The sequence below is a fragment of the Onychostruthus taczanowskii genome, unplaced genomic scaffold (genome assembly GCF_017590055.1).
Source record: "Onychostruthus taczanowskii isolate IOZ18803 unplaced genomic scaffold, ASM1759005v1 scaffold34, whole genome shotgun sequence".
Lineage (NCBI taxonomy): Eukaryota > Metazoa > Chordata > Aves > Passeriformes > Passeridae > Onychostruthus > Onychostruthus taczanowskii.
Window position 1 is genome coordinate 4996436 of NW_024500794.1, and position 23863 is coordinate 5020298.

The following is a 23863-nucleotide window of genomic DNA, read 5'->3' on the forward strand; positions in this document are numbered from 1 at the left end:
GGCTGCTTTTCTTATACATAACACTTTCTATTTCCAGACACTGTAAATATTGGCCTTCAGAATAGCTTTGTGCAGTGTTTACCCACATCACTTTATGGAAGATGAAGAAAGCAGAAAATACCCACTGTTTCCAAAACTGGTGATAATTTTTAACTGCTTGTATTTTTGTATGCATCTTTTGAGACCCTGAGGCTTTATTTCCACCACCACTGGTTCTGTACACTTCCCTCTCCCACTGGTGCTGGTTATAAGTTGCAGTCATTAAGCATAAGTACCTCAAGGTAGATATTAAACACTGTCAAAACTCGTGTAGAAGTTACAGCTTTTAGGTGCAGCAAAAACAGGGCAAAGTTCTGGGAAACAGGTTGGAAGTGCATGAAGTTTGGGCCTCTAGAAAACCTGTCATTCTTCTCTATTTTTAAATGTACCAGAATGAAATTAGGGATTGAAATGCCAGGTGCTGCTGTTCTTCTGTTAAAAGCTGTAATATCTGTTTGGTTAAGCAGTTTTCTGTTTCATAACTGTAAAGTAAATAAATGAAATCTTTGTGCTGTTTAGGTGGAGTTTCAATGTGGGTTCCAGATTGTCTCCAAAACAATTTGTAGGACTTCTCCCCCATTGTAGTGTATGAATAACACCCACTGAACGCAATGTGAGGGTTTTTTAATCGTGTGGCTGAAAAGAAGAGTCCCTATTTATAGCATTCAAACGTTGGCAGGTGCAAGACTGGTGAGAAATGTTAGTCTCACACATACAAACTAGTTGTTTAGGAGAGACTTCTACGTGGTGGGAGCTGCTCCTCGCTGGGCCGCTAGAATCAACAGCGTTGCTCAGTGGCTGTCTTCTTGTTGAGATCAATCAGCTTGCATTTCCAGGAGGGTGTGTAACGAAGAAGGGCCTGATGGTGCTGATTGCAGTAATATACTTAGCTATGGCAGCCTTAGCTATTATTTATAGAAGTGCTAATTATATCAATAGAAATAGCAATATTAATACTGTTAAGTGTCAGAATCCACGCTTGACAGCATGAACTAAACACAGCTACTGTGAAACAAAGCAGCCAGCTTGTCTCCCTTGTCAAACCACCAATATGCATTTCAGGAAGAGTACACACCCACCTTAATTGCTTGGGGTCTCACCATTTTTGCTCATCTTGTTATATCAGTATCATTTCAAGCTGAAAACTCACAAGACCGGCTGTTCCCATGAAGTGTAGACTGTATTCAAAGTCAGTCTGGAAAATTCAAACTGTGACTAAAAGTGTTATAGTGGATTCCAGTTTAAAGCTGTCATCCTACAATGCTGGAGCCTGCAAGTGTCTTGAAGTTCAGAATCTGACCCAAACTCTTTTTTTTTTTAGTCTGTATCCTACCACTTCTTGTTTACAGCATAGTTGGTGAGGACTCACGTAGATTTCAGTACCCACAGTTACCTTCAGACTACGTTACAGCCAGCCTTAATTGGCATCTTTTAAAGGGCAGAAATCATATTACCAAAAAATAAACAAAACTAAAAGAAAACAAGAGCATATTGAGACTTATTGTCTGGCTGCTTTTTTAACATTTAAAATATGCTTGATTTCCTGTCACAGCTCCTGTTACATCTGCCTACCTCTTGTGACAGTGTTTTAGACTGACTTCCCACAGGAGCTTACAAATCAAGCAGGTTAATGTCTTCATTAAAACTGAATAACAGTTTACTTTGGGAAAAAAACATATTAAATATTTCAGGATATTGAACACCAAACTACTATTAAGCTTTAACTAATGCATTTACTTTGCTAACACTTGCTCTCCGATGGGACGTGTAGCTCAAGTTAATGTCACTCGAAGTGATGTTTAAGACTTCATGAGAAAGTGTTTCCAACCCCTTCTAGATGATTTTACTCTAATTCTATCACTCTGTACTTGAGAAAAAGTTTTAAATAAGTTATTTCAGCAACTTGCCATCCTTATTTTGGAAGTGTACTGGGTATAAATATCTCCTTTAGAGTTTTAAATAATCCTTTCTATGTCCTAGATACATGTGGTGCATTGTGTAAAGAGAGTGACAGGCTGTTGGCCTCTGGACATAGAAAGAATGTCCTTAGCATGCTTTGCCTTTGGGAGGAAAATACAAGGATTGTTGCAAACAGAAAAGGTTTGGGTTTTGTCACCCATGACTGCGATCTACCTTAAGGCATGACTGATTTAGTGAATCAGGGGGGTAGAAATGGAGACACATGGCCAGTAGGTCAAGGTTTCTCAGCTGGCAAGTGGAGATATTCTGCGTGGGCTGCTCTTACTGCAGAACTGTGGTCTTGTGTCGTTCTCACTCTCTGTAGAATCCATTTGCAGTGATGCCATGTAGGACACAGGGGCATCCCATCAGTAATAGGAATGGGGTTTGTTTGGGTTTCTTTTGTTCATGTTGCACTGCAAATTCTGTTGGTGTAATTTGCTTTATCAGCTCTTTTGTTTTTGTTGGGATTTTTTTTTGACCTCTTCATTTGGCAGTCCTACAGTTTACTTATCTATTATCAGAGCTATGTCAGGCAGTGATGCGTCATTCTTTCTGGATCCAACTGCAGCAGCGTCCCAGTACATGATGCAATCAAGCTACATTCCTCCACTGGCGGATTTAGACCAATCCTTTTGCAGTTTGTTAATGTATCCAAAATCAAAGCCACTTTCAGTTCTAGGCTGTAAGAATACTGATACTTTGTTGTAACCCTTCCCATCGTTGGTCTGTAATAATCCTGGAGCTCTTCTGACATCCATTTAAACTCTGTGAACAGGTGATCTGTGAGTAAATCTCCCTGAGGAGTTACAAACTTTCTTAAATTATTTACATCTACTGTTGGAATTCTGTCTTGCATTGCATACTGGTCTGAATGCATAGATGATACAATATGATGCAGAAAGAAATGGAGAATGTGCCTAGAACGCAATGATATGCCTTATACTCCTGAATGTATTGCATAAAAAATAATTCCTACTGTAATGCTGCTGGCTTTTGCTGTGTTAACTTCAGGGAAAAAAAATTGTTCATAAAAACTTAGGATCTTGGTTATAGCCAGAAAGAAATTGTTGAGAAAGATGAATGGTTTAGAGAATAACTTATGCAATAGGTTGAAAACAAAAAGCCTGGTTTAACTACTAGTGGGTATCTGAAAGACGTCATTGCTCAGTGGTGATGTTCTGGAATATAATGAGCACTAGCTCATCTCATTTGGCAAACATGGTAATTTCTGGAAGGAGAGGAGATAATTAATGAGTGCACATGGAATATGAATTGGTTTTTGGTTTTTTGGTTTTTATTTTTTTTATTTTAACTCATGATCACAACACATTTAAGTTCAGTAGAGTAGGAAAAAAATAATAGTTTTAGCAGAATAATTCTGTAGGGCACTCCACTTTTTGAGTAAACAAATACAGATCAATATTTTCTTGAATTTACTGGTCATGCACATTTATTCAGTATATTGCCATTCAGTCTTTTTAAGTAGTTCCACATGTCACATTTTTGGGAATTTTACATTTGTGGTTTAAAAACAGGAATTGTTGTGCCTAATCCTGTCTTGCAAGATGTATAAGACAGACCTGGTTTTGTTACCATGGTGGCTGAGTACTTGCACTCTCGTGGTGCAAATACATACTCAGGTTCATGAGTTGCTTTCTGAAAGGCCTCATGGATATTTGTTAAGGCTTTGCATTTTGTTCCAGTAAAATGTAACATTTTGATCAAAGGGTGTCAACTTAAATGGAACAAAAGTTACCAAAAAACCAAGGACTGAGATTAACAGGGTTAATAACTCCCCTTTTTCAGTGATGGCTCATCTTGGTGCCGCTGGGAGACATTCACCCAGCCTTCCTGTCCAGCTTGAGTTCTGTGGATGCCATTCACTTGGGCTGATAATGTGGTGCTTTTTACCTGAGCAGCCCTGCTCCTGGACAGCATGATAACCTGGACCTGATCTGATAAGCATGCTAACTCCAGATGCCCAATTAGTATTGATGTTATTTGCATGTGTACATTCTGGGGAGTCCCAGATGATACCAGTGCCCCATCCACTGTCACTGGGTATTTTACATGCTGTAAAAGCAGTGCTGCCTCAGGAAGCTTTTAGTTAAAAAGGCAAGTCAGGAGAGAGGTGAGGGGAACAAAATGTTAGAATTTCCACTGTTGTGGTTGCAGACCAAGACACAGGGAAAAATTAGTTGATTTTATTGGGATAATCCACAGAAAGGAAATAGAGTTTTCAGAGGCAACTAACTCCCACTAAAGCAAGTATGAGAGTGATGTGCCAACCTGCCATTTGTGCCTTTGAAAATGTCCCCAGGGAGTCTATTGTAGAGCCAAGCATTGAACTCTGATCTTCAGCCCCCCACCAGACAATCGTTCCTTTCTGCTTTAAGTGTTTTTAATTGAAAAATACCATCTGAACAGTGTCTGTAAAAAATTACTTTTCCTCAGAACCTCCAAAAGAAAAGCAAAATGATGTGCTGCAGCAATAAATTAGCCAGGGATCAAAATAAAAACCACAGTCTTGTTATGAAAACCAGAACTGGTGGGTAAATACTGTGAATTTATGACACCACTGGAAAAATAAATCCACTCTGGTAAATGTTAATACTTTTAGAACTAAAGATTTTTGGTTTAATTATTAAACTATTCAAAACTCTTCTAAGCAGACTTTACATGCAAAAGCTACAGAATGTTTGAAAAAACATACAGAAGTTCACCCCTTGCTTTTCTGCAGGCACTATTTATATCTATGTCGGTGTTTGTTTCAGAGAAGAGAATAAAAGTCCACATGACGCTATCTTACTCTCCCCAAATAGCAGTAACACTCTTCCTTTTATATAGGGTTACACCTATATTCACTCACACGTTCTCATCACTTTGTTAGGAGGTAGACTCTTTTCCCGTTTTGCAGGTTGGGAAGCCCTGGCAGAACTCAAGGTTACACAAATCCAGAGAAATCATGAGAGTCAGATTACGCTGCTGGAGTGACCCATGTTCAGGCCACTCCAACACATCCCCTAATAATATTTTACAAGCCTGAGCCATCTGTGTGTGATGAGATCAGAAGTAAGGAAGTCTGTAGTTGCCAAGAGAATTTTAGCAAGCAGAATTGTACAACTACAAAGAAATCCTACAGCATCCACAAAGCAAGCTCAGAGAAATATTCACACTTAGCTGTTTTTGACTCTTTTAATTGGAGAGTGTTCTTGCTAAATTTTAAGGGTTTGTTCTTCCTGTTGCACACCTAATTACTGATCATATTGTGAGCTTTGCATACATTATTAGGAGTCTCCAAAATGGGTAATTCCATATTTTACAAAAGAAAGAAGACACTACTGCTGCATCTCCCAGTGCACATGGAGGGGTAGTCAACCCCTACGTCTTGGCTGTATCCCAGCGGTTTGGCTTCCTTCCCCTCACAAACACACACACAAACTCACAAGCTCAGAAGCACCCCAAACAAGAGACCCCCTCCAAAAATTCCCTGCCTACTTCTGATCCATGGACTTCTTGCCATGTGTGCACTTCACATCAGTGAGATCGGGTATTAATTATGTCTTCCTTCTTTTACTTTGTGTGAGATGAACTTCACAAAAACAAATAAATACAAATACAGGCCTTTCAAATGCTCTCAGCATCAGTTTCACTCTTCTCCCTTTGAACATAACTGGGACTTGACTTGACTGGAGGTGAAATTAAGCCCACATTGAGCATTTTCAACACTTGCAGTCATAGAAGAATTTATAATCCTACAAAAGGGAATCTGAAGCTCATCAAAGGATATGCATCTTTAGCTCTCAAGAATGGTTCTGATTCTGGAACAGAAAGTCCCTTGAGCTGCTTTCTTGGTTACTATGGGTTAAGTTCAACTAGGCTTTCTCCCAGTTTGTTTTATTAGAAAATGGTATTTATTTGACTGTGGTATGCTACCTAAAATTGTTATAATTTGTTTCTTTATTTCCATAAACATTTCTCTGTTTGTTTTGGAAGAGTGGTTACTTAAGGAAAAAAAAAAAAAGCCAACAAAGTAAGCTTAAAAATATATTGCTTGACTCCCATATCAAATTTTCTCTTGAAATCAGTGTATATAATTTTCCTATAGCAGCAATCTAAACAAAAGAAAAGAGAGGGAAGAGAGGCATTAGAATCTATTTTCAGGATGGCATATCAGACCACACACACTTATGGGGTAGAATAGATTTATTATTTTGGGCAGTACAGTGGAACTTATGAGAAGCTTTCTTTTTTTATACAAAGTTAGTTCAGAGTAGATTAAAGTTTATTTCAAACTCAGCATATTTGACCTCAAGCATCATAAGAGTCATGTAGAATTGGCTCATGCTATTAAATTCCTACAGCGAACTCCATAATAATGATTAATTTCTTTCATAAACTCTCTTCATAATTAATACAGGTTTCATTGTGGGCACTGCTATTCTCATATTGATTATCTCTATAATTTAGATTGGACTCGTAAAATGATGTCTTTGTTTACTCTGATGGCCAGACATTTATTTTACTTGGATAACTCTCATCATTTGCAAACTGTACTGGAGATATTGCTATCATAGAAATTACAAATATTTCAGACCTAATCCATGCAAGAGCAGGGATAATTCTTTGGCACCTGAGATTAATAATACTTTGGTGTTTTCTGATGCTTCTCTTCTGAGAATCTGAGTTCTTTATGAGCAATTAATTAAGCTTTAAGATACCCTTCTGAAATAGGAAAGCATTAGTAGCCTCCTGCACTGGATAAACTCGTAGTTAGAGATGTTGACTGACTTAGTTCAAGTCACCTGTCCAGTTATCTACCTTCAAGTTAGATATAACCCATATTTGCTGATTACCCTTTAGATTATCTTACCCTTCAGTTCTGAGTTTTTCTCACCTGGCATGACAATTTTTGATGTGGCATAGTTCCCTTTGGCAAAATATGCATTTTAAAAAATTGTAATAGCTGGATATGCTTTAGCTGCTGGAACAAGTGTAGACCTTTCCTGTTGCTTGTTTCTTTTAAAAAAATAATTTGATTTTATTTCTGAGAGTCTTTTCTAAACTACAGTAAAATCAGCAGACTTCTAAGACTCTAATAATCCCTTGTAAAAAAAAACCTCAAAACATGACTGTCACGTTTGAGACTTCAGGAGAAGCAGCTTTAATTGGAAAAGCAGAAAATAGCGAATGGTGGTGTGGAGAAGGTAAAGAGCCACAAACCAGATTTTGTAACATTACCCTGTGCACTCCATGCAATGTTGTGCAACAGGTGAGCCTTTGTGTACGTTAATAATGTAAATCCACTTCATTGCAATATTAGAGGAAAACGTCTGATATAACTGAGAGATCTCAAGGTTGGAGGCAGTACACTTTGTTCAGTTCTGTTGCCCAGACCCTGAAGGGTCCCGAGCCCCGTGGGAGCTGCTGAGCGCTCTTTGTTTTGTTAACTTCAGAGGGTGCTGGGGGGAAGTTGCAGTGACTGGCAGAAGTTAATCTTTGGAAAGCCTTGGAGACAAACAGGAATTCCATTTTTTGAGTTGAATTCAGCCGTCCTGCTGTTGCCAAACCTACGAGCAGAAGGAAATGTGGATGTAAAAAGCAGCACGTATATACATATTAATGCTTCCAGTACAACATCCCCCATGCCTGAGGACAGTAAGTGCAACTGAGGACACGGTGAGGTTTACAAGAGTACCTCACATGTTGAGATGCTTTATAGTCCCCCCTGTGAATAGCCTAGCGAAAACCATATGTGAAATATAAATATACTGGGACTTAAAAATGGAGCTGCATTCCAGCCTTTTAAGTTAATTTTGTAACATGCAGCATCTGAGGGCTTAATGTGTGTTGTATCCAATGCTAGCTGAATACTGCAGGGCTTAATAAATGCAGTGTGTACTGGAGACACCATAGGGTCTGATGGAAGACGTGAAAGGAGGAGAAGAAGATGGCGGGAATAGCACATTTTAGTGAAAGAACAAATCCGGTTCAAACCAACTGTTCTTGCTTCCTTCAGTCCGAAGGCAACAATGAACTCCCGTTGTCATGCTGAGTCAGTTGGCAGTGACTCACTTTATCAGTCTCAAAATTGTCCAGCATTTCATCAGAACTGGATTACACAATGGGTTTTACCTTTTCCCCCTTTTTTTTTCCAATACGCTTTTCGTATTAATAGACCCATAAATCATCTGATGTGAACATGTTTCCTCATTAACTTCTACTTTTTTAATTATAAGATTAATAATCATACAACTTCCCAAAGAGGGAAGTACAGTAATCCCAACTTGACTTGAAATTCTCAAGGAAAATCTTCCGTAGTTATGTGATTCTCTCAGTTAAAAATAAGTTAAAGCCTTTTGTTACTTTCCACAGGATATTGGCATAGCTAACATATGCTCACTATTGTTCAGCTGAGGTATGTGTTCTGTGTTGGGTGTGGAGAGAAAACTTGTATGTGGAAACAGCAGCCAATGTATCAAAGTTGAATTTTTCTCCCCAGCATGACTTTTTTGGGGTGTTTTCTGCAACAGCCTATTGGAGGAAACACTCAAATGCAGTATATTATCCACTGAAACAGCACACACAAATGATGTGGTATATTTTATGGGTGTATTTATCCCTTGAACACAAAAAGACACGTTACCTAAAATGCAAAATGTGTGATTCTCTACTTAAAAACAAGAACATCTTCACAGTGTCTGTAGTTTGTGAAAAAATTTAGGTCTATGAGGCTTTATATCTAACTCTGCATATTGGTGCACTTCACTAGATTCTTTGATTTTAGCACCTATGCTGTTACACAGTTTCAATGAAGGCGATATGAATAAACTAAAAATGTGTAAAAAGTGATGCTGAGTTGGCTGGACAGCAATGCATCTGTTCTAAAATCCAGCATTTCTAAGTTCAGCCATCTTGTCTGCCCTAATTTAACATCTGTATTTTCCACCTGCATGATAAAATTAATTGTGTCAATCAAATCAATTTTTTAATCACATATTGAGGGCAAAATATGTATCTTCAGTTTTTAATCTTACAATGTTGGAGATAGCTGGAATATGTTCAGTGATGTCTTATCCTGGGTTTAATCCCATCCGTCTGTGTTTCAAATCCATCCTGGTGGCTATGAAATGGAAAGCTTCCAAGAGTCTTTGAATAATTTTTTAATTTTGTTCTTCAGTGGTTCTAGTTCTTTGTTGTTAATTAGATCAAACCACATTTCCACTGAGGCTGTAATGGTAGTGTCATCAGCCTGTAATCTGTCAAGTCCCTCTGAAACCTCCTTCAACTGCTTTTGTAAATTTAGTACCTCTCTGTAAAGTTCCTTGCAGAGAAAAATGTGTGCTATTTTTTGATCAAAGTCCTTCTTGTTCTCAGTGCAAATTTCAAGACACTTGTTGATCAAATGCAGAATCACGTGTTCCTGAGAGGAACACTGAGTGTCTCTGGGAACCAGGGGCACTTTTTCACTCAGGTTACCCTTTTCCACTGGGGTTATCCAGCCTGCTGGTAATAGCAGATTTGTCTTTAGGCTCTATAGTACAGGTTTGGAAGAGTTTGGCCATTACTTTTTCACATAGTGTGCCTGAAATACAGCACTGAGCAGCCATATATCAGAAGCAGAAGAAATAGTTTTAAACATTCTTGTTTCAATTTTTTTTTACTGTCTAACCAAATAGCAAAGACATCTTTCTCATGCATTTCTAGTTGCTGGATGATATCTTTGGTAACACTGCACCAGTATCTGTGATTTTCATTTTTTAATAGCAGCATACAAAGACATATATTTCATTGTCTGTAAACTTGTGGTCATTAGGAGATCACTTGTCATGTTCAGATAGCCAACCTGCACTAATGTCACTGTTCAATGCTGTTACTTTTTCTTTTATTATCCTCCTGTTTCATCTTTTGGAGATTCTTGTAGTGGACAGCTGAATTTACAAGTCTCTAAAAGAAATGTTTCAATCATTGCTATCAGTTGCTCCTTTTGTGTTCCACTGAAGGCAACATCATTAAGACAAAATAAGGTTGCATCAGTCTTGTTAAGCAGAGATTTTCTTTACAGCATAATCAGCTGGTAAGCTTCTTTCTGGGTCTTCAAGACACAAAGGTGTCTAATGTTTAAGAGCATCTAGGAGATTTGGAACACAGATTTAAATCATCATTGCAGCTACGTTTAATAATGATAATGACAGCATTAAAACATCTCATTTTTAGGATCATGAAACTCATCAGAGTCCTGCTTCAGTAGTTTCACTTAAAAGAACATCTCATCTTGAAGAGTCTACAAAAATGAATTATCTGCATTTTTTGAGATGGATATGAAGTCATCCTAACTTCTTGAACAATTTTGACAATGCCTACACTATAACTGTTAAAGAATTATCTTGGGTTTTGTTACTTTGGTACATGTTTGGTACCTGTTGTTTTCTCCAACTTCTCTTGAAGACAGATAAATGAATATTTTTACGTGTCTTAACCATTAAGCTCCAGTTTGTAATATTGGTATCTTTAAAATTAACAGTAGAGCAAGAAGCCTGCAGTCTGGATTTAACAGTTAGGATGGAAAACTCTGAGAGAGTGCTGGCTTTTGTTAGACTTGTTATAGAATACTCAGATTATTTAATGGACGTTTTTAGGTACTAGAAGTATTGTATGTTCATGTTCAAAACTTGGTTTATTACTCTTTTTTTAGCATAGTTTGAAAAATTATTCCATTGACTAGCAGCATCTCTCTCATCAAGCCCTGAAAGTGTTATTCCCCATGTAAGCAGGAAGGCAAGAGTTTATGTTTTTTGCTGTCTTTTAAGAGGGACAGGACTGCTTTACTTTGTGTCACTTTCCTGTTGAGTCTTAGAATGTTTAAATTTCTCATTTGCAGATAGAAAATAGAGCCTGATTTTTCACGCATCACTTCTTCCTATTCTTTGTTATTTTCATGTAAACATTTCTAAGTGTCAGATCCTGAATAGTCAGCACTGGATTGTTTCTGTATCTGACATTGTAAATATAGGTAACATGACTCATTGACTCTTTGCCAAACTATATATAAGCAACCCCTGCAGCAAAATGTTATAACATCTTCCCTGGGTCTGTTGTGAGGGGCTGAGCAGCCATCTTTGGTTAAATGTATTTCTGCTTTTGAAACACCTCTAGCTTTGTCTTTCAGGGCTTTGTCTTACTCACATCTGTGTGAATTTTGGTTTGGTGTTTACATGGGAGACGGAGCACCCCTCTGAAAGCCTGTACAACTCAGATGCTTTCAGTTGCCGAAAAAAGAAAAATATGCTAATTTACCAGTACCATACACTTTGTGCTGCTTTTGTTCATATTTATCATATTTAGTGGTTTTCAATAGTTCATTGCCTTTTCTTGCCTCTGGGGATTTTTGTTTGTTTGTTTTTTCAGTCTCTCTCACAGCTGCAAAGTAGTGTGCATCCATGTGCCAGTAGTGTGCAAGGCCAGGTTGGATGAGGCTTTGAACAACCTGCTCCAGTGAAAGATGTCCCTGCCCAAGGCAGGGGGTTGGAACTGGATGATCTTTAAGGTCCCTTCCAACCCAAACCATTCTATGATGCTATGATTACCCTCTCTGTGCAATCTTAGGTGTAGTTCTCCTAAATGAAAATCCAGCTATCAGTTTTACAAGTAACGATTTAAACTGTTTATTGACATTTTCTCAAAGATGGAAGTGCATATACTGCTTTAAGAGTGAGAAGGACGTATCGGGTACCGCAGGAAATTCCAAAAAGCTTTCTGTGGGTTGAGAGCATGGCCACAGTGGGAGAAATGTGTGGAGTGCTAACTGCGTGGGATGGTTGGCTCTTTATCCATCAAGTCCTTCCCTGTCCCCACAGGGATGGTCTTAGGCTCAGAGCTCTGCTTAGAAATTCCCAGGACTTGATCTAATCTTGAGTGCATGTGAGAGGAGCGAGGACTGAAAGGCTGAGTTAGCAGGGAGGAGTTGGAGAATGAAGGTGCTAAGAGGAGCAGGGTAAAGGCTGCAACTGAGCCATGCTATTTTACTGTACTTTTTAAATTACCTGCCATAATCCACTGCCTACACCAGATGTGTGCAGATTTCCATGATAAGCCTAAAGACTGCTGTAGGAAATACTTTTTTGACCCAAGTAGTTGGATTTTTTTTTTTTTTTGAGCAGAAGGATTTCAGTTCAAAGTAAAACCTGTGATGTTTGGGGTGCTCATGGCTACTTCTGAAACACTTGAGTAATTTCTGACCATTTCATTGTGACAATTGAGTAATTCATGGTACAGTGTTTTACTTCCAGCTTTTTGGTCTGCCTTTGCCACAGTTTTCAATTGGCTTCCTAGTCTTTAATCTACACTTCTTTTTAGCAGTTAGAAAACAAACTTGAAGCATCTTCTTTTACTCTAGTAGGAAGTATTTTTTTTTTTACTCCTTGAGGAGACTGATATAACTTTATGCACTTTTTCCCTTATTTTATTCCCCATTTTGCCTGTCTTGTTCCTTGATGGCTTTCATTCTTCCATCAATTCCATCAATTTTAATTGGAAATTTTTTTCCTGTCTTCTCTTGTGATAAAAAGATATTTTCAAGTAATCTCCTTCTTTAGGCCCAGTGGTAAAAGGGCTGTCTTTGGGAATTTGGACATCTATTTTCCATTAAAATGAATGGAATGAAGTGTTAGTGTCTAGCAGGGATTTGAACACCTTTGAGCTATTGTGAAGCAAGTATTCTTACACCTCTGAAAGTGAACTCTTGTTGTAGATTGGGATGGATAATGCTAAGCTTTGAGACCTGTGGATGGTTTCGTAACATGAATGTGGATAGAACTTGTAAGTCAGATTTTTGGGCTTTATTTGTCTTGCACATAACTTTTCTCAGAGGAGTAGCCTGTAGTTATGCCAAAGAACTTACAGCATCATTAAGTACCTAACACTAAAAATTCATAGCAATTGTTACATCTTGTCTGCTCCAGAAAATGATGTATTTTATCACTTATCTTCATATTTTGAAACAGAGGTCAGACTGAGTTGACATTTAGCAGTATGGTGAACTGGTGCTTTTGTTCCCTGGTGGTTGACTTCTTGTACTCCAAAATTACAGCTTTAATTTAGGATGTAAAAAGCTTGTAGTCTGCCTGACTGTGAGGTTCTAATTAAAGATTGCATTAGATGTGAGCTGACACTTGTTTGTTTCCAGTCAGTCTCCTAATACAAGAATTCTTGGATGTGTCAAGCAGTGTTGACTCTGAAGACTATTGTCAGTCATTTCAATGTAGAAACTATTTACTGCTTTACTGCATTTTGGTTTTTTTTTTTTTTTTTCCTCAAGAGATAAGGCAGGGAAAAGAAGAGATAATAATGTTACATAGACCTTCAGCATTGTCACATTTTGATACTTGGAGCTCAGAGTACTGTTCATGTTGAAACAGCAATGCAGGAGAGTAATGCCCCATAAATTCTATTCATTATAACCCTGTGGCTACTTTTCTCATACCTGTTTTAAAGATGCTTACATGAGCTGCACATGGTGCCTAAACAGGCAGTCTCAGCTCTCATGACTGAGAATAGCTGTGCTGCACCAGGTAACCATTAACAGCTTGCTCACAGTTTGCCCCCATAATCCCATATCTGAGAATTCCCAGTGAATTTTTATGGTACATTGCAGCTTTATTTTGGGAACCCCTAGGAATTTCAGGCTGAGACTCATTTGCTTACTCAGTTGGATGGATGTGTGATGTATAGCTCAATATTTATGTGGGGTTTCTATCAGACATGATTTTCTTCCCTTGCTTGGTGCCTGGCCCTCGAATGATTTCCTGAAGCTGGTGAGAATTCCATGTAGCTGTAGCAGTACTACCTTTGTTTCTGAAACAGAAAGCGTAAAGGTATATTGGCATTTATGGTTCTAACATCTGTGATATTATCACAGTGTGTTAAAAACAAATGTCGATGCATTCTGAGACTACAACAGAGACTACTTAAAGTCATATTTGTATCCTGATTCTTACCAATATTTTGTTGGCTTCAGGACAACTCAACAAATGGAACAGTAGGACAGCAAAGTACCAGTTAATATAAAGTTATCTTTGTTCCAACTTCTGTTTATTTTGCTGAGTTTTTTTGTTGCATATTATCAAATGGTTTCACAATGTGACCTCTGACTTTGAAACAAAACAAATTAAGTGTTAGTTAGTACTGATTAGTGCAATGTTAACATTGATTCTTTATTTACTCAAAAATCAGGAAATTAACGTTCCTCTGACAAACTTAATTATGCCTAATTGCACAGATATTACAAAGGGGATCTCTCATTATATAATCATAGATAATCCTGGTAGCAATAAAAAATCTTACAGTCCTAGCTAATATTTGCAAAGAAAGTTATGGAAGAGGAGCCCTTTGACCATAAAATAGTATCTGACTTGGGCTTGTTACAAAACCTGACTGAAGAGTGGCATTGAAGTTGGTACACTTTGTTACTATTATATCGTTTTGAAAATATTATGTCACCTTGTTCTGTACATTCTAGTTCTCTAATGAAAGGCCCTTTTGTTCAAACACAGGCAAAATAAAAGACTTGTTTGTCTATAGGATACCAAAGCTCATTTCTGTCAGACTTACACCACCACTAACCTTGCTAGATCTTCCAATTTTTGACAGGTTTGATTGAGAGAAAGGTTCTTATCTCTGTTCTTGTGTAAAATAAGACCTTAATAAGAGGTTTAATTTTCAGGTATTACAATTTTTGCTTTTAATTTCTTTGGCTTTAAATAATAAACTCTCATCTATTCCTTTCAAAATGAACTTCAGTTAATACTTCAGGAAAAGAAATGCACCTCTAAATGTGTCCTTTAAAACAGGTGAGCAAACTGTGTTCACTTTATCAAAAAATATTCTCTTTCAGGCTAAAACTAAAGGACTAATTGGACCCAGTCTAGTTTTTCTAATAGAGCTTAGCTTACATAAAGAAAAAAGAAAAAAAAAAAAAAAGAAAAAAAAAAGAAAAAAAAAGAGACCAGGACATTCCTTTTCTTTGTTACATCTAGTGCATCTTGGTTCTTTATTATTCAGAAAGATCTTTGATTAAATGTTTCAAAGGTGAAAAATCCTGCCCATATACACACACAAAAATAATCCTGAGGTGGTCTACACATAATCAAGGTTTGTGAGTATGAGACTTCTTCACCTATAGTTGGTGGCACTGATTTTAGCAAAAAGGTTACATCCTTACAGTATTCCCTGTGTGTTTGATACAAGGCTCAGCAGTTGTTTGCTATTGGAGTGGGCTTCTGAGGCTATCAAAGATAAACCTTTGCTTGATGTTTTACTAATTTCCATTACTTTACTGAATGGACTCACAATATTTAGTGAGTCCTGAAACAGAATCAGGCACTTTTTTGTACTCACAGGTCAGAGCCATGTGGCCTAAATGCCCCTGAGTCCCTGGGCTTTGTGTTTTCTGTTAGCTGGCAGTGGGATTCTAGGGGTTCATATCCAGAAACACTAAGCACAGGGACTTAGCAGGAATTTGGGCCAGCTGACACTGGATGCCATGGTGAAATGTGGGGCTGAACTGCTTCAAAGCGAGGAACAAGCCAAAAAGGTTTGAGTGAAAGTCAAAAGTCCAGACTTTTCAGTAACTTACAACTTCAGTTTGCCTGGTAAAAGCATTGGTTTAACCTTGTGAGTACATGGAGAAAAATCTTATGGAGGAACTTTCTCACTGTATGACTATATTTGAGGAAAATCGTCCTACATCCATTGAAGGGATGTCCTGGTGAAGTACTACTCAGATTAATAATGCCACTTAGTATTGCTTCTTTCAAATATTACAGCATTATTGTACATACTGTGATTTTTTTTTTTTTTTTTGGTCATGCATCCTTAGCTTTAAGAAAATACATAATGAAATTTCTAGTTTTCATAATTGCATAAAAAAGCTTTAAAAATGCTACTGATCATAATAGAGATTCTAAAAAAAAAAAAAAAAAAAAAAAAACCCTGGCTTTTAAGACAATCACATAACTTTTAGAGCCTACTGAAGAATTTTTGAATGTTTGAAATTTCAACACTCTTTGTTGGTTTTTTTGGTAGAGAAGTTTTTGTCCACTTCGAATATAGTCAGTAGATGTTCTAGTATGAAATTTCAATCTTCATACCTCTGATACACTTACATTAAATTTTTGTTTTTATTTTTCCAGAAATGGCGATTCATTTGGGGGACAGTATTCTCAGATGTGATATTCTAAACTAGGAGATAATTACCTCTTGAATGAGTAGCATCTTTGAAAATGCTGACATAAATATTTTCCAGGTAGAATGGATTCATGCTGATAGGCTTATGAAAATATTCAGTTGCACCCAGAGGGTAAAATAACAGCTTCCAAAATATTGCTAGTGATGTGTCTCACTTATTTCCCCCATCTAGATCAGATCTTCATTCATGATAAACTTAGTGCATCTCAACTGCTATGACAATCACTAGAGTTGCAGAAGTTTGTGTTGGTTTGTTGGCACTTTTTTCCCCTACTATTTAAACAAGGTAAAAGCAGAAATGCCGGCCACCTTGTGCTTCAGATTTTTCACTTCTGAAATCATTATGACAGCAATCAATAGTCTGCATGCTCCTTAACTTTCTCTGGCAAAAATAGAAATCTTTCCTGGTTATCCTGGTTATCTGGCAGAAGAGAGTGATGAATGTGCATCCTGATTTGTTTGTTACCAAAGCTCCTTTCATGTGATAAAACTACTTTTTACTATTTGTTGTTCAGTTTGGGATGGATTCAGTGTGGATTTTCATAAGTAATTTATCAAATTTCTACTCCTTAAATGTTGGCTGAACTGCAACATGTCTCTATACTGGAATTAGAGGTAACCTTTGGGAACTGGGTAGTTATATAATAGAGGGTGCACCCCCTACAACACAGTGGGCTATGTAATAAGATCTGACTTCATTGTAACTCCCCAGCTTGCATGAGGACCTGGCATGTTAGCTGAACAGCTAAATTGGTCACTAATGGCCTGCCCATGCAAATAAAGGTAATATCCCAGCGCCCTGTAAGTGGAGAGGATGAACATATATGTATAGCCAAGGCTACAGATAAATGAACCTTGTTAGGAGTTAAATAATTGGAACACAGTCTACACAGAAAGCTAAATTAGCTTTCCAGGACAGAAAGCTAGTAACACATGGGATCCCAAGTTTGTGTGCATGTATGTCTAAAGGCTTTTTGTATGGTTTTGGTTTTTGAATTGGAAAGTGATATGTTGGTATGATACTGTCTTCTGGAGTGGATGAGGACTCTCAGTCCCTGTAGGTGGTGATTGATACACACCAGTGTTGATGAATATAAATGCAAGGGATTGGCCTTGCTGGGACAAAAATTGTTAAGTTGTGAGATCTCGCTCTCACAATTTACTGATGTAACAGTAACATTTGCCCAACACAGCATTAGAGAAATGTATGACATGGGATGATTATGCAATAGAAACACCATTTTGCAGCCTTAATGCAAGGTGGCCTAGGGGAACAGTCATTATGCAAAGTGTTCCTCCACTGAAGTACAGGTAGTGTCATCTCAAAGGAAAGTGGGTATTTGGTACACACTACTTGCACATAGATTTACACAAATCTATTTAAATTGTTGGAGACATGTCAGCTTTACATCTGGTTTATTATTCAGGACATTCTGAGATTAAAAAACAAAACCAAACCAAAACAAAACAATAGAAAAGCCAGTTCTGGTTCAGTAAGTGCATCCCAGTCTTGTCAATCAGCTGGGCTGTCTGAGTGACTGATCCATAGAGGCAACATTCTGATCAGGAAAGACTAACATCCCAATTTCACTTGCTGTTCTCAAAAGGGTGATTAACTTTTCCCATTTTTTTTTCTATCTCTAAAATGAGAATGACAGTAGTTTTGTTGCCAAAAGAAGTTGTGAGTTTTGATTTGTTTATGATTACATGCACCTGAAATATGGTATGATGGACCAAAGTCGCTCTATTAAAGGAAAATATTACTTATTTGGAGGTCTGGCACTAAGTAGTGACTGCTGAGAGGGAGAACAATTGAGATTCTTTGCATGTTGAAAGGCACCAGAAGTGCACTGTATTTCCCCTTTTCTGTCCTCAGCATCATCACAAGCAAATCTGCAGGAATAAAGAGCTTTGTGTGGTCCTTCTACGTTTTTCGTTGGCCCCTGCTGATGTAAATCAAACATACTGTCCTCCTGTTATCTTCAGGTTTCAAAACCCTATTTTTAATCATTTCATACAGGTATCTAATTTGAATCAGCCTGCCACACTGCAGGACTCTTGAGCTTTTTTAATTGGCATCTCTCTCATTACATTTGCACAAAGTTGCAGGGACACTGCAGGACACCAGTAGAGACATGTGAATCACCAATCCTGTTGGGCTGGCAACAAGACGGTGTGATACACCAGGGGAGTCTCAGAGACCTGTGGATGTGGTTAAGAGGACAAGAGTGGAAGCAATCAAGTTCAGACATGTTGCTGTGACTGTTTCTAGGTCCTGCCTGTACCACCTGAAACAAAACTGTCATGGAAGCTTGCCTGGGATTTTTCACAGTAGTATGGTGTTAAACCAGCCTGGTTTCTAGGAGCAGTTCCTGGGATTCTGGTAATGCAGAGCTCCCTGAAGGTTTTAATGGAAATGTTGTCGGGCAAATATGTGAAATACATAAAAATCAGTGTTTTTGTCCGTCAGAGAGATAGACAAGGTACCCAACCAGTTCATGGAGTCAGTCTTACTTAAATTTCTTCAGCATTTGAAAATCAACCCTTAGGTATCTGCTAAGAGGCTATTTTTTTTAATTTTTTTTTTTTTTTCCTTAAGGAAGTAGCTCCTATCCTCAGACATGTTTACATGATGCTGTGACTCCTTTTCCAGTTTTGGCTGCCAACAAGATGTGTCTAAACTTAGCATGTTGGTGTGCCTGGAGACATAAAGTGGAGAGGAGAGACTAGAGCAGTCTAGAATATGTTATTTGGCACTGAAGTACCTTCCTTCCCTCTCAGTCCGTCATCCAGAATCTTGTCATTTGCAACAAAGTATTTCACAGTTCTGGTGGGCACTCTGGTTTTCCCTTTCTTCCCCTTACTCCTGAAAATCGGGGCTCTGCAGCTCTCTGGCAGAACTGGAGATGGGTGCTCCAGCTGCACCAAACACGCCAATCTTTTACCTGCCTTTATGGTGCTAGTAATTTGTTTTTTCATTCCTTTGGAGGCTTTGCTAGAGGGGTTAGGGCTCTTTTGCCTCCCTAATGACAGTTGCTAGAAACTAATTCTGAACTGTGAATGCAAGTTTGCAGGAAAAGAAAGGCAGGAGTATCATCTACTGGGTAGACCAGCATTGCTTGTTCTTGCATTCAGGATGGATAATGCAGAGTTTTACTAAGCCAGCCGGGAGCCCTCTGTTCCAGCCTCTTTCTCATAGGGTGATACCATGTGTGACCTAACCAAAATTTGGGGTTTGTGCCGTGGGAGATGTACGATGCTGGCACATGACAAGGCTTGCTTGCCTGTGCTGCATGACCAGGCTGTGTGACTGCCATGCAGGCCCTCACTGTCACCCAGCAGGTCTGTGTCCAGTCCTGTGACAGAGCTGAAAGCTGCCAGCAGCCACACCTTCTCCTTCTGCTTCTTGCAAATGATCCGAGTGCATAGCCATTGACCTCCTCATGTAATGGAGAGGAGGAACTGCAGGCCCACAGGAGTGTGGTGTGCTGGTGAGCAAGCTTTCATTGAGCATTTTGAATCAAGCAAATGGGCAGTTTTTTTGTTGGCAAAACATTAAATCAGGATTCTCCATTCAAACCACACCACTCAGGATTTTTAAAAAAATTGTTTAGATGGACTAAATTATTAACAAGACAACCCAGAATCGAGTCATTGATGGTTAGGATCTAAGTCTAAGAAAGACTTTCAGGCAAGGAACCAGTTGTGCAAATCACATCTTGTGGGTTTTTTCATTCAGGTCAAACATATATTTGGATTTTATTAAGATTATGGTTAATTTGATTAATTTCTGATTAAAGGCCAAAACTAGCTTAAGTTGGAATCTACTCCATATTTGCTTTCCAACAGTCCTGAGGTTTGAAAGTGTTTGGTTTAGTTCTATAGTTCTGTGAGTACACAAACCCCATGCAACTTTGGAAGGGGTGGCTTTGGGTTCCAGTTTGGGTCTGGCCCTAAGCTTTGTTCTAAGTGCATAGAACTGGGCTCAGTTCTAGTGTTCTTACTGAGATTCAGACTTTCTCAAAACATGAGGAAATTTGGCCTGTTACCCTGTCTCAGGTGCATATATGACATCTCTAGAAAGTTAACAGAAAAGTTAAGGATCTAGGTGCCTTCCAACTTACATGTTTTGAATCTGGATCAATTGCAAGTCTGAACATTTTTCAAACTTTAGTGTTTCTGACTCAGTACACAGATTTCAATCTGAATGTCTTAAATTTGAAGGGTTCAAGTCTGGTTTTTTTATGCAAAGTTGGTACATTTTAAATATCTCTTCAGAGTAGTATGTGTAAGATTGGTAGGACAAAGGAATTAATGTTAGTTGGGGTCAGATATTCCAGGCTGCTAAGAACTTCTCACATCTGATATCCTCATTTTGGTGTAGACCTGGTTTTTAAATTTTAAATTTCAGAGACTATTCCTATTATTTGAACTGAATATGAGGATATGAAAACTTGTGATTTTCATCAGCTGGCTTTGATACAAGTACCCTTGACAAAGTATTTATTTTTTTCCCCATAATATTTGCCATCATAAAACTCTGAGAGATGCCAGGCCGAGATGGGAAGACTCTTCACATATTTACAGTACCATCTAGTCATGGAACTACAGTTGAGTCTGTTTTACAGATGGAAAAACTGAGGCAATGACTGCTCAATTGGTACTTACACAGCCAGATCGAGTTACCACAGTTAGAAGCAAAGTCTACAAATGCCCCTTCTGCTTTCCTGACCTTACATACCCTTCAATAAGGTGATTATGGTCATAAAGTCCAGAGAAGAAAATATGTAATATGACTAAACTTTTGTAATATATATTTAGAGTAACCTGGAGAGTTGCCGCAACATATGCCAGGTGTGTACGTAGCTAAATATTGCAGAAAGAGTTGAACTAAGTCATCTATTAGAGCTTTTTACTCTTCATATTTTACCCTAAGGTAAGAGAGGCTCTGTTTTGATGAAAAAACTAATGAAAATTAACCTTTTGAAATAAATTACTTAATCCTTCTGTATTTACTGTACATCTGGATAAAACCAGAGTGTTTATAAGCGAAATACAAAAATGTGTACCAGTGAACAAAACTAATCAAATTCACCAGTCACCAGGCTGGTTAATATTATAAAGACTCTGTGAATCATGAATATCCAGCCAGCCTGAGGGTACAAATCCATGAATCTAGGGAGTTTACCTGTCTCTTTTAGTCAGCAGGCTCTCCCTTTTCCATCACTACAATTTAGGCATATATTGCCTAATAATAAATGTGATAATAAAAATGTAGTTTGGAAAGCAGGATGTTGTAATAGAGCTTTATATCAAAAGTAAGATTCATTTTACTTAATTTAGCCAACTACAAGCTAGCTGCTTAGCCTAATCTAGTTGTGTAGGCTCCCTCTTTAGTGGGGAGACTGAGAAAGCTGGGATGGATTGCGTTTGGGAGGTGCCTGTCTCTCCACTGACAATAGAGGGAGCCTACTCAACTGGCTTAGGCAGGATACTTAACTTTTAGGTGGGTATGAGTTACTTCAGGAAAAGTCTGATTTGCTTCAGGAGATTTGAGTTCTCATTTGTTTTCCTACTGATTTACAGCATAACCTTGGTAATATCGCTTAATTTTTTTTTTTTTTGGATCTAGTATCTCCATCTAAAAAATACCCTGTGCATAAAGTTCTTGGAGAACATTTTCCAAGGATGAAATACAGGTGCAAAATGGTTTTTTTTTTTTTCCTGGTTTTCCTATTTTGACATGTCTGTAGTTGTCATTAAAATAAATAGAATTTTTGTGACAGTGTAAGTTTTATGCGTGATGAGAAGCAGAGCTGAGTGAAAATTATTTTAGAAGCAGTATACATCCTCCTCAAATGTGACAGAATATTGTAAAAATAAAAATATAGTAAGTGGTTACATGTATTGTTTCTCCTATCTTTGCTTCTCCTTCGCACCTTCCACCACCTGTCCGTCCTCTCTCCTCCCCCCAGCAAAAATATATAGGGAGTGGGGAGAACATTCTTCAGATTAGACCTGTATTTTAAATAACCTTGGCCTGTTTGCAACTGGGAAAATGTTTTTTTACTTGAGAGATTTATTTCTGTCCTTGTAACACCATGTACTATATGCATTGCACCTGTTCAGACATAAGCACAGCACATTATTATAGCTGTAGGGGCAGAAGCTTCCCAATATATATTTTTTGAAAGGAGAGAATGCTGGGGAGAATAGCCCTCTCTTTTCAATTGTTTACCGAGCAGTCTCTTAGGAAGACTTCTTCCTCATCAAGATCAATTTTCCCTGCTCCCCTATTGTCTGGGGAAACCTATCTCCAGGAGCGTCTTTCTTGAAAGATCTCATGACTTTAAAATCATCAGTGGGCTTTGTGTAGTCTGCCTGTCAAAAGAGATATGTTTACACCTTCCCTGCATGTGTTAGAGCTATAAGGTTACGGAGCAGAATGGCTGATACGTTCCGGCGCTCCATGCTAATATGCACAAAAAATGTATTTATGATAATCATATGGACTGTCTGAAACAATGCATTCCAACATCCTGTAACATAAATAAGAAAGGTGGAGCCAGCCGGCACCGAAGTGTTTATTTGCCAGCAATCCTGCTCAGCCCCGTATACCTTTGCTACGCCGCCTCAGCCTGGCAGTATTGAACCTGTTGCTGCATTAGCCGAGTTGTATTTTGCTAGATAGGGGAAGGAGGGTTGTCTGCTGTCTGGGAGGAGGGCTTTGTCTGTGTGCGCCTTTCTCTCTCTCCCTCTCTCGCTCTCCCTGTCTCTCGCACTCTCGCTCGCTCTCGCTCGCTCTCTCTCGCTCGCTCTCCCTTTCCCGTCTCTGTGGTTTGTAAGGTAGGTTGCAGTGTGTGTATATACACAACATCAAGAGCAGGAAAATGGACTCATTAGGGAGGCAGGCAGTCATTACCACTCACACTGTACTTCCAGGGAGACAGCGACTATGAGGAGACAAACTGAGGACTGGGGAACAAGGTAGGCCAGTCAACTTTTATAAAACATAAAAGAATAAAGCCTCTGCTCTCCTTAAACCGCCACCAGTTCTTTATTCCCCCCCCCCCCCGCCCCCCCTCGATTTTTAATTTAGAGATGTAAGTTTGCCAGACCAATTTGCTAGCTTAAAATTCGGAACATCTATAGAAGGCCTTACCCTCTACAAATGTTCCCCCCCCACCCCGACTTATTTAAGGGTGTGCCCCCTTATGATTCACTTTAATTACTTTTTTTAATCATAAAGGAAACAAATACGTTTGTTTTCCAACACTAGTTCCAAGTAAATCAATATCTTTCACTCTTTTAAAACAGCTCTCTCCGTATGTTTGTGGGTCTCCCTGCTTTTTCTTTTCTGTTTATGCAGTTCCATCTGTCCGTCTATATATCATGTTTTCCTTATTTACTGCTAAATGGGGCTTTATTAGTATTTGCCAATGACTTTTAACTGTAATGCCGGTGACCAGGGTTAACGGTGACTCTCGTTCTTTGTTTTCTATATATATGCACGCTGTAAGTTTAAAGTCCATGCCTGGCATACAGTAAATAAAAGCAAAAAAAGAGAAAGCAGGTTCCACTCTTCTTGACAGGATTTTTATTCAGAGGTTTTGCTGTT

The 23863-nt window shown here is 38.4% G+C and overlaps 1 protein-coding gene across 4 annotated transcripts in view; it reads left to right on the plus strand.

The window, feature by feature from the left end:
- Positions 1–23863, plus strand: part of ZBTB20 (zinc finger and BTB domain containing 20) — a 476227-nt gene that overhangs the window by 5854 nt on the left and 446510 nt on the right. For 3 of the 4 annotated variants that reach the window (XM_041410848.1, XM_041410849.1, XM_041410850.1), the window contains exon 1: positions 22886–23232. The exons of the other annotated variant lie outside the window; for it this stretch is intronic. The gene's annotated coding sequence lies outside the window, so the exon portion shown is untranslated. Of the gene's footprint in view, positions 1–22885; positions 23233–23863 lie in introns of those variants that run through there. 4 annotated transcript variants of the gene reach the window in all.